The sequence below is a fragment of the Gambusia affinis genome, linkage group LG10 (genome assembly GCF_019740435.1).
Source record: "Gambusia affinis linkage group LG10, SWU_Gaff_1.0, whole genome shotgun sequence".
Taxonomy (NCBI): Eukaryota; Metazoa; Chordata; class Actinopteri; order Cyprinodontiformes; family Poeciliidae; genus Gambusia; species Gambusia affinis.
In genome coordinates this window covers 21642909-21654547 of record NC_057877.1, presented here as the reverse complement: position 1 = coordinate 21654547, position 11639 = coordinate 21642909, and the positions used below count along the sequence as shown (strand labels likewise).

The 11639-nt window shown below is 37.9% G+C and overlaps 1 protein-coding gene across 1 annotated transcript in view; it reads left to right on the top strand.

Moving 5' to 3' along the window:
- Nucleotides 1–1247: 1247 nt before the first annotated feature.
- brinp3a.2 (bone morphogenetic protein/retinoic acid inducible neural-specific 3a, tandem duplicate 2) overlaps nt 1248–11639 on the top strand; it is a 54332-nt gene continuing 43940 nt past the window's right edge. The window contains exon 1 of the mRNA XM_044129106.1: nt 1248–2096. The gene's annotated coding sequence lies outside the window, so the exon portion shown is untranslated. The remainder of the gene's footprint in view (nt 2097–11639) is intronic.

Sequence of the window (11639 nt, the reverse complement as noted above, 5' to 3'; positions counted from 1 at the left end):
GATAAATGGTCCGTGATAAGGGCAGCGGTGCCATTTTTATAATGTGGCAAACAGATGGATGGGTTCACTTGAGAAAATTGTAAATTAACGATATATTGCCAACTTTTTTTTAGATTGTCACTGTTTGCCCCTTCGTTCTGATCAGAACTGGCACTTAGGAGAATAAAACGGAGACTGTGTCACGCCGGATCAGACACAAACCTCAGCAGGGACGCGACATAAATCAACTTCAGGACCACGGACAGCTCCAGTCCGCCACAGCATACTAAACGTCCACGCAAACACACCGAGAAGTGGGTTAATTAGCACCTCACTGAGGCCGCAGCGCCTATAGAAGAACTCCACTGTCTGATAGCTCTCGCAGATTAATTTTAGTCGTTTCAGGGCAGGTTTAGTCAATTTCCTTCCGGCTCAGCAAAATAACCAGGTGAACCTTCGATAGTACCAGAGAAACTCGCTAAGTTTCTCTACAGCACTTTTAATTCGTCCATGGCTATTCATAATTAGCCTAGTGATAAACATCTTGGATGTATTTCAAGCACACGGTCCTGAAATGTACCTGTCAAGAAAAAGTGTCCGTCACTGAAGGATGCACAGATTCAGCTGTAATTCTCACACAACACTTTCCTTGGATCTAACGGCACATTAATTATTCCTCTGAAAGGCTTTATGGGGGGAAAAAGGCACTAGAAAGGCAACAGTTTCCCTCCCTGACCAGTCAGCATGCTACATTCTCTGGAGGTGATTTTGATCAACGCAATCTAAAATGAAATCATGTGCCTGGTTACAGCGCTGATCCCAGCCGCTATAATGTGTACTGTCATGCTCATTATGAAAATGCCAGCCCCCATTCGTTCACTCTGTGGCCACATCGCTGCTGCATGATGGTTTGAACAGGGCTGCCTTTGGAGTGCCACTTAATGACTCACGGTTCATGCATAGGTGTGATCGGAGAGGATTAGACATTATGCTCAACACCTTTTCTCTCTTCAAACTAATGTGACAGCTCAAACAGATAAGGACTTAAATGTTGACATCTTCTAGGGTGAGGGCGGGGGCGAAACTGTTCAGGAGGGGAATTCATTTAATTTCATTGTTCAAATCTTCAGAAGCAAATGCTGCATTAAAAGAGGCAGATTAAACTTAAAGTCAATGTCATTTTCCTCTCAGGTCAGCGTTTCAGCTAACGTGAGGAATGGAAATGACTTTTCACAAAGCGCTTATTATTATTCAAGCCACGTCGTCTACCTCTGTCCACCCTCCTTTGGCAGCTATTACAGAGAGCTACTTGTGTTTTAAACATGTGACAAAGTGAGAGAGGGGCGCAGGGGGAGAGCTGAGGCGCTCATGCCTGCTCTGTGCCGAGCGCCTGATGACAGTTTCTACAGGATCCGGTTCCTGCGCTCCTCCACACGGCGATGCGGAGTAGGCGAATCAAGTAGCACAATACGCGGGGAGCAGACTGAATCCGCAACGGGATATTTCACAGTCTTCTTTTTGTTTGAATGTCTTTCCACGTCCTTGCATTCCATCACATCTGTCCGACGCTGGACCCCACCGATTCCTGACCGCAAAAACTACACTTAGGGGTTCCTCTAATCTAATCGTAAGGTCCTTTGCGCGCCTGGTTGCTGCTCTTCCTTCCTTCTCTCCTCCTCTTCCTCCTGCTACTCGTGTCTTTTCTTGACTCCATCTCCTGCAGGACGATTTCATTCTGTAAAGTCATTATCCCCAGAAAGGTCAAAGCCTCCGCTTCCTGGAACCTCGTTTTGCTCTGGGATAAGCTTGAGAGTCGCCGTGCTTCCCAAAGTTTGTCATTGGTCTAGAACCGCAAAGGCTGCTTCGGCTGTTCCGTGTTGCTGCCTTTCTTTGCAAATCACTTTTACCTGTTTTCGGAGCCCTGCACGTGCATTGTATTTTTTTTTTTTTTTTTTTTTTTTTTGAGTTTTGTCTTTCATTCGTCTCTGTGGAGTGGCTGTTGAACACCAGCAAACTGTGAAATGAGTTTCGTTACCATTCTGACTACTGATAACGCTGAGATTCTGCAAGAGAATGGGACAAACTGAGTTGAACTTTAAGTGTTGTTCCAAACCTTGGTAAGTAACTGGAAATTATGCTTCTATTTGTTGAATTTAACTGTCTAAGCAGCATTTTTTTTTTTTTTTTTTTTTTATTTGGATAATCGCTCCTTAGTTTTCTGGAGTTTGGTCTTATCCATGGGATACTGTTCCTGTTCACAAAATAGGCAGACTCTAGAATGCTGTCCACATTTGCTCCACTACAGTCTTACACATGTGCACAAAGTTCTGTATTTTCTGAGGTACTTCAGAAATGCATACACACAAGCTTTGCTTGCTTGATCTGTATGAGAACACTCTTTTTCTTTCCTCCTTCCTACCTATTCCCGCCCCCACCCAACCCCTCATCAACACTGCCAGCCTTTATCTGCCTTTCCAAGAAACATCTCTAATCTATATTACTTAGGGTGTATTGGTATTCTCCACCCGAGGAGAATCAGATCTCTAACACTGATGTGTGGACATAAATGGGGTTGCACAGCATCACCAGTGAAGAGGAACCAGCCTACTGTTGTTCCAAAAAAAAAGAAAAAAGAAAAGAAAAAGCTCCAACTGATTTGATAATTATACATTTCACCCTTAAGCGTCCCCCTCAAAGGCGGATTCTGAGTCAGAGTAACCTCATGAGATCATCAGTGGAGGCTGTGATAGCGAGCCAAAAGCCCCCAAAGAAAGTAAATAGGATTTTTAAATGTAATCATTCTGGCAAAACTGCAGTTTGGCTTGGGTGTTGTTGGTAATATTTTAAGCTTGACTTCACATAAAACTCATATTTTGGAGACACTTTATGACACTGGGGAAAAGTGCGTTGTTGTTTTTGTAGAGCTTTGTAACATAAAAAAAATAAAAAATATAAAAAATAAAACACAGGGACATCCAGCAGCTCTCTCTGCCACTGGCTGAGTTTGTGCCGAAGTGCCAAAGCTGGTTCTCTGTTCACAAGTGTCCCTTATCTATCCCCGGAGACCAGTGAACCTTACCACATCCAGGCCTGAAAGGCAAACTGTCTCCTTCAGTGCCGAGGCAGATTTCTCTCCTATGTGTCAGTCAGCAAGACCACAGTCAGCACACGTCCTGAGGATCAAATGACTAATTCCTAAGATCTGAGTTTGGGTTGAATATGTTTGTGTCCTACCTTTTGTGTCAGTTCATTTGTTTACCTGGGCGACAAATATAACCATCTGTTTTGTATATTTTGAATATACTGTACACATGAGAGGAGACCAAATGAGTTAGCAAACTGCTTTAACATGGAACATGTGCCTGAGTTGAAGCACATTTATACATAAGAATAATGCCTGAGGCAGGAATTACATCCTTTAGAGGGCTCCTTGTTCTTACAGCTTAGTGTTGGAAGGCTGATCGGGCCGAATGCAGCATCATTTGTATGTTTGATAGCTGGCGAAAGAAGGAAGAAATGGAAGGAAACAAAAAGAAGCTTTGCCAGCCTCCTCCCACAGACTACGCAAATAATTGCAAATAATGCTCTGCAAGAGGGTTCTCCAGCTTATTTTTGGATAGACAGGCCAATACGTTTTTTTTTTTTCTCTTCAGTGCGGTGAATAACAGCCTCTGCTGAATGCTTTGAATTAAAGTTAACCATGACTGATGTCTAATTGTAGGTGGGAGTATTAAGATTGAGGTAAAATCTGAGCTTAAAATAGACTTTAAAGGGGAGAATATTGAAGTCATAAAAGCTTTGGGGTTTGGGGTCTATTTCAGGGTCAAGTTTTGTAAGGATATGCTGAATGTCCACGGCCCATTATTTTATGATAATAACCAAGCCAACGAGTTTTACTTCAATGTAAAATTGAAAAGAGTGGCTGCAGGGAGAGAGAGATGAAGATATGGGTGCAAAGGAAGGAAAGGAGAACATCATAAAGAGGTGAAAGAAAATATCTCATTGAGGTACTTGAGATAGACTGGGCATTAAAATAGATTAGTTCGCATTAAGAACAGCTGTGGTATTAAACTAAAATGTCTCTCTGACTAAGACAACTGGTAATTGCTTGTAGAGACATATTTTGGAGATTGGCATACACAACAAAAAAACAAGAGAAAACAGTGTTTTTACAGCAAAACCCCTCTTTTATTTAGTGAAATATGCTTAAGTAGACTTCATTTAAAATGAAATTCTACAAAAACAAAACAAAAAAACATAACAGGAAGGTTATTTGATTATTTATGTCTGGTGGTTTCTGGTGACCACTGGACTGTAGCAGGGACATAACACCAGCAAAACAGAGAAGCAAGCAAAGAGCAGAGAGAAAGGAATGGGTCCCTGTAATTTAAGATGGACCTTTGTCCCTGTTCACACAAGGCCACCACTAGAAGAGGATCTATTTGGGATTCACTGTGATTTATAGAACTGTCACTTCTGTATATGTTCTCTGTCGCTCAGTTATATGCAACTATAAAAAATGCACGCAAGTGAGAAGTTTACACTCTGAGTTGCAATTATTAAAGCAAGCTTTTCACCTTTTAGCTTTTGCCTGAAGCTTTTATGTACCACATTTCTAAGATTTACAATACACATGTAGAGGTAAACACTGAGTCTTAACTTGCGAAAACCACATAAATAAAAATATGGAGGATTCTCCGTTAGATCACACAAAGGCATTTTTTATTTATTTTTTTTTTACAATAAAATTTAGTTGCTATTTTCTTTGTTAGATTTCCAATTCTTTCAGTGAGGTCTCCATTTCATGTGGAAAGAGCTTTTTTATTTATTATTTGAACCATGTTTCTCTGTTGGCCTGGGAGTTGTCTGCTGTCAAGTTTCCAGCTCTTAAAAGAAAATTCTGACATTTTCAAGATCAGATTAGATTTTTTTTTCAAAAGCACAGGGTGATATGCTCCTTAAACACAATGACACAGTATGCCACAGCAGAGTTGCACTGTGGACTGACGAAAATGACGCTCGCTTTTGGTTTTTCTGCTTTCTGATTCCATCTCTTATGCAGAACTGAGAGTAGATATGGCAGCCACAGGATCAAACAGCACATGACATTACCCTTTGCTTGTACTTCACCCCGATATTGGTACCACAGTTACTCTCAAGAACAAATACTTAAATGTGCTTTGTCAATTGCCAATTAGTTAATCTCCAAATAATTATTTTCATCTATCTAAAGCAATTGTTTCCTTATCAGGAAAGAAAGCCTTATTATTGCAGCTCATGTCATAATTCCAATCTATCTGCTCTACAATGTGGCAGCCAGGCTGACTGCTTGTTCATTTTAATGTGGCTCTCTGTGTCTTCAAATACTGCTCTGGGTGGTTAGTGTGAGAGAGCAGTGAGTCTGACTGTGTTTTGGTGAAATTTTTCTAACACGGGAAGGAATGAGACATTATCATTCTGAGATGAAAGTGTTAAATGCGTTTGGAAAAGCTTTTTGGTGTTGTTGTTATTGTTAAAGCTTATTAGAATTGTGAGTGAGAATTAGAGTTGTGCGGAATTACACTCATTGGACCTTGTATTAATTACTGGTGGTAAATTGTTTATTAACCAAAATAGTGAATTAGTCAATGACATGACAGCAGTAAATTGCAGCTACATAGATGTGGTGAAAATTAAATGGGAGATAAATCAGAATCCAAAAAATGGCATTGAAGTGATTTAAAATGTGTTGCGGTATTTGTTGGTAAAATACAGGCTAGGCAGAAAATTTGTGAAATTGCTATTCCTCTGTTTTTGTTTGCTCATCCATCTCCTCATGCTTATAGAGAATAGTTTTTAAAAAACAAAAAAAAAAAAAAACAAACATAAAATGTCCGTTGAGCAGCAGTGGCCTTCATGAAAATGCATTGTTGATGTCAGAGATCATATAAAAATGTATGCAGACCCATTCAATACATTAGAGTTTTCAAAAACACCAATTTATGCCAGGAGCTTTATCACAAATTGAAACACATTATATAGATTGATTACACACAGGTGGATGCTTGAAAGCCTTTATTTATGTTAATAATGATGATTTTCAATTCACAGCTAATGAAAACATGGCATTTAAAATTTGAATGTTTACACTGGACCTATAAAAAAAATATTTAAAAAAACAGAATTGTGAGATTAAAAAAGGAGTGTTTAATACATGCTTAAAGGTTATTTTCACAAGGTAGTTTTAGTCTTGCAAACAACCTATGGGGACAAATATTCTAATTTACTGAATATGACTGTAGACTGGATTGAGTTGATATGGCAACACTTAGTTTTTTTAAAAACAACTAGTTACAACCAACGTACACAGGGCCACCTCCAACATTTCAAGTCTAAAAGTAGATGAACTAATACAGCAGAAGACCATATTGCATTTCAGCTTTTGGTGCTTTCAACAGAAAATTGGGCAGATTTTACACAGCTTCAAAATGAAAACTTTGTTGCTGTCTTGTACTGGCAATTCAACCTTGTGGGAGTGGTGTAAATGGAGGATATTTTTGGCATACTTTAAACTATCTCTTGCTAAATAAATGTAGTCAATAGAGATCTGCAATGATTTAGGATTTGAAAATGATTCTTCATTCAAAAAGCCTCTTCAGAAAAAAATGCTATTGCTTGCATGTTATAACATTGTAATCATAACAAGTTCCCACCTACAGATAATACTCTATACAATTTGATCATTACATAAGCCAGCCTCCAACAGGTTGCTTTGAATTTGTCAATATTTGGAACATAGCTCTTACATCTAATGTATACAGCCTATGTACAATCCTGCAAGAGATTCTGTTGCAACATTTGAATCACAAAAATGATCCAGTAATAATGTAATTTATTCTCCCACTACACAATGTAGATTTATTTACCTGTTGTGACATGGAATAGTTGTAGCTGGAAAGAAAATGTATAGGGATCCCCTCATCGTGATAAAAAACTGCTACAATCTGCTTGTTTTAAACATAATGTACCTGTGACAAATTAAAATACAAAACTTAAAACTGTTTACAACAAAGGTTAATTTGCTATACTTGATCATAAAGAAGGAGAAAAAAAGCAACACACTACTCCAATGAAATAACAAATCTTAATGTTTGCAAAATCTCCTTCATTTTGTTTTGTTTAGACCTCTGTGGTACTTCTTTTACAAAACACGAGCATAAATAAGATGTAAGTAAAGATGACTTACAGAGCACCTTTTCAGACAGACGTCACTACCTGCTTGACAGAAAGGGTAACACAACAAAATACACAATAATGCACAATACAGAGAACAGAACACAATCACAATCATACATGACAAGATAGGAAACGGTGTTCCATGAGCTTTAAAGATCACTGTACACCATTCTTACAGAACTGGCCTTCATCTGTTCTGTTGCTAATTGGATCTACAAAAACTCAAGATGTCAAAAAAATCAATTAGGAGGCACAGTCATTCCCGCACAACTGCTTGTGCAGAGGTCCCATCCTCCCACAGCTACATCTCGCACATTACACTTCAAACTTCCATTTGACCTTCCACTGATCCACATATCTCTGATTCATATCTTCTTGCTTCGGGCTTTAGTGTGTAATGATTATAAATGCATGTTTGCAGCTTTGTAAATGTGTGTTTATCAGCCTGCATGTGAGCACTTTTAATGGTGACATTTCTTGCCTTTGAAGTCCTCCTCCCAGGACACCACAGCAGCTCATCCTTTGTATTTTTTGTATGACAGCCGGATGAGTGCAACTGGCAGTCGTATTAGAATTTCACAAAGGCTGTGTTTTACCCCCGGTGCCTGTATGAGAGGTATTGTTGACAGTTGTAGAAGAGAAGATAACTGGGTTAATTAGGGCCAAAAACCTCATTAGTCAGCACGGAAGGGAAGTTTTAAAGTTTATCAGTTCCTGTTTCCTTATTTTGAGGATGGTTTAAGGGCTGGCTTCCAGACAAGTTACAAAGCGGATCCTGTTGGAAAAAAACATTGAGATGAAATATTTTAATCAAATCCCCTCCTGCGAAGCGCTCGCCTCACAGCCATCTCATTCTCCATCAATGTTTTCCTTTTAATGTGTTCCAACTGTGAAATATTATAAATAGTGGCTCATTTCAATTTGCACATATTCATGCGAACAAAGGCGATCTGTGGTGGGGAGTGTTCCAGTCATGGATATGGACACAGAGAAACCACGCAGCCAGGTAGATTCACACACAAACAAGGCTCTGGTAGGTGACCATCACTGCGCTGGCACCTCCAGTAAGTGAGCAGATGTTCAGGGGCTGAATGCTCTTTTTTGTTCCAGTCTCTAAAGAAAACGGCTGGTGAAATATAAAAAAAAAAAAAAGATTGAGCTTGGGAGTTCCCTCATCTCATCAAGCTTATTGTAGCCTCCTGAAAACAGACTGAGAGTCAGGGTCTGACAATCCAGTCAGTAGTCAAGTCTTTATCTCCAGAGGAAACATGCAATGTCCGCTACTTGCTTCGAGATTTGGCCAACACAAAAAAATTCATTGATTATAACCATTGCAGGTTGTTAAAAAAAAAACAAAAAAAAACACCCAGCAGGTGAAACTTTAGGATATTCCTTCTGTCAAACTGACAACATTGTTAAATGAGCTAAATAAATCAGAATCAGTTAAAGGTTTTTGGGATAAGCCCTAAATGTCAGGTATTATGATTCACTCAGAAAAGTTTAATTTTATTAAATGAAAAGGCATTTTTATTACAAGATGCTGGAAGAAAAAAATCAAATGCAGCCTTTGGACTCAACCTGGAACATGTGTTATTGCATTTGTCTTGATCATTTGGAAGGAAAATGTTACATCAACAAAGAAACTGATTTTAACACAGATGTTTCAGATTGCCGGAGGACATGCCAACCTGATACAATGCACGTCAAACCCATGTGTAACTATCAGTACAGCTTGTAATGAAAAGTGCCTTTGGCTCAACATCTCATCATTTTATTGACTTTCTTTTAAAACATTTTGCCTCGAGGAAAAACATTTTTTTTAGATCATCCATGGACACATTTTATCATTTCTGTTCTTCACTATACATAATACGCTGAAGTGAAAATGTATTATATATATATAGATAGATAGATAGATAGATAGATAGATAGATAGATAGATAGATAGATAGATAGATAGATAGATAGATAGATAGATAGATAGATAGATAGATAGATAGATAGATAGATAGATAGATAGATAGATAGATAGATAGATAGATAGATAGATAGATAGATAGATAGATAGATAGATAAGCAGCAGGAATTTTTCAAATCCTGACATTTACTTGATTATATGTTCTACAACGCAGAGTGCTATTATTTGACTCCATTTTCAGAATACACAACTATCGGATTGAACATTTTTCAGGTTTACTGTTTCTGATAAAACACTGTGAGCTGTAGCAAATGTTCTGTCGCTGGTGGTTGATTACGTTGTTTTTGAGTTGGGCAAACATGGTTATTGATATGTGCAAAATGGTTTTAATGGTTGCAACGTGATAATCAAGTTGTCTTTGAAGAAGGTTAAGCAGTATTTAATCTGGCAGCAATTAGCCATCAATATACTGCTGTTGTTTAGATATTGATTTCTCCATAACTGTAAAATTCAACCATTATTTTTAAAATCGTTGTTTTTGTAGCAATTGTATTGTCCCATGTCATCAAAATAAACAATAGCAACACAGTTATTATTTTTATTTATTTATTTATTTATTTATTTGGTGAGCCATTGATCTGCTGGGGCTTTAGGTCGAATGAAAACAAAACATTGCAATTAAGTGGGAATTTTTTATTAAGAAAATATGTGTTTAGATTAATACCTACTCATCAGTGAACACATGAATCCTTTTGCTATATGGTGGGTGATGGGTGTAAGGAGTTGTAGAATTAGATACATTTTTGGCAGTCACTTAAATGTCCTTTTGTTCCACACCACCTCTTTGGTTTCATGTCGGGACAAGATAGATATTTCTTCCCTGTTGAAATATATAAAACCTTGTCACAGGTGTTGTTTGGAGAATTACTTACACAGGACAAACCATCAGCTCATCAGATAACAAGCCTGAACATTTTGTGCATGGGGACACATGCTGACTCTCGATTTGGAAAGACAATTGCTGGACATTTTTATAACTTAAATCCGGATGTCATCTCGAAAACATGTAACGATGGATGCACATATCTGAAAAAAATAAAGTTGACAAGAAACCTACCGTACACTTAAGCCCATCTTCAGGTTTAATGTGGCGAAAGGGTGACTGTTAAGGCTTGAGGTCCTCATCAGTATTTGTGTAGGGTAGACCATATTAAAAACTACGTACACATATGTTACATAGTTACTGTATTCAAAAACCATATAGACATATTTAATTCAACAAATAATTCTGTCCATAATAATAATAATAAGAAAAAATGTTTCTAAAGGTGTAGAAAAGCATTTCGACTAGTCATAGTCATAAACACCATTACAATTTGATTCAAATTATAAAACAATGCATTGAAGTTTAGCTTTTTATGTCAATTGATGCAACGTTTTCTGAAAATATTGACTGCATCAAGTCAGGTTTTGCAGTAAACCCTCATACTGAGCAGGAGAGTTATTACAGATTGAAGGAACAACTTTTAAGTTAAATTTATCTTGAGGAGAAACGCAGCTAGCCTTTAACAATTGAGCCAGTAGTGAAAATATGGTGTGAAAAGGAAATTACAAAAGGAGTACCTCCTATTATTAATAATTTGAGTGCAATTTTTGAATACTGCTTGTAGAATAATTTTGATAATGTTTTCACAACTGACAAACTGAAAACAAAGCAGCATAGCCCTTTTCTGGTTTGGTAAACAAAACCCAGCTGTTTGTACTGCAGTTCATCCTATTTTGCTTTTTACTGAAAATAGAACTGGCATCTGCATACTTAAGGGATGCAAATCTTCATTATATTTGTGTCTGGGAAATCTCTTTCTCATCATTTGCACTGTTGTCATAACTCCATTGAGAGGGCCTTTCACCATAAAAAAATGGCTTTCATTTTTATTCAGCATATTTGAACAGCCTTGGGCTATTGCTGGCACGCATTGTGCAAAATTATATTTGAGTGGCTTTACAGGAGCCCCAGTGCTTGTGCTTTGCATCAAATGAAATTTCCATCCTGTTCTATCCTCCAACCTTTTGATATGTTTTTTTTTTTTTATTTTAAATAAGGGTTTTCTTGCCTAAAGAAAGATAGATGGAAAGCAGTGTTTGCATAAGATTAGAAATTTGACATAATTCTCTTTCAAAATCCAAACATCCGATAATACAGAGTCTGCTGATAAAGGCTTAGTAGATAACTTTATTTGATTAATAATGTAATACTGTACCTACCTACACCCGCCTGAATGTTCGCTGGGAAAACTGTCACAGTAAGCGTGTAGAATGTGGCAAATGTGAATCAAAACTGGGTTTCAGAGGTATTTGAGATTGCAGAGGAGGAATGTGGGCTGAATGTGGATCAGACTATGAAAAGTCAGAAGAAGGTGTTGATGAGAATACACATGGCAGAATTTTCCTGCATCAGCTTTTGGATAGCTGCCTGGGGGCTGATCGGATTAAAGAGTGTTTTAATGTGACCTTTGTGCTGTGTTTT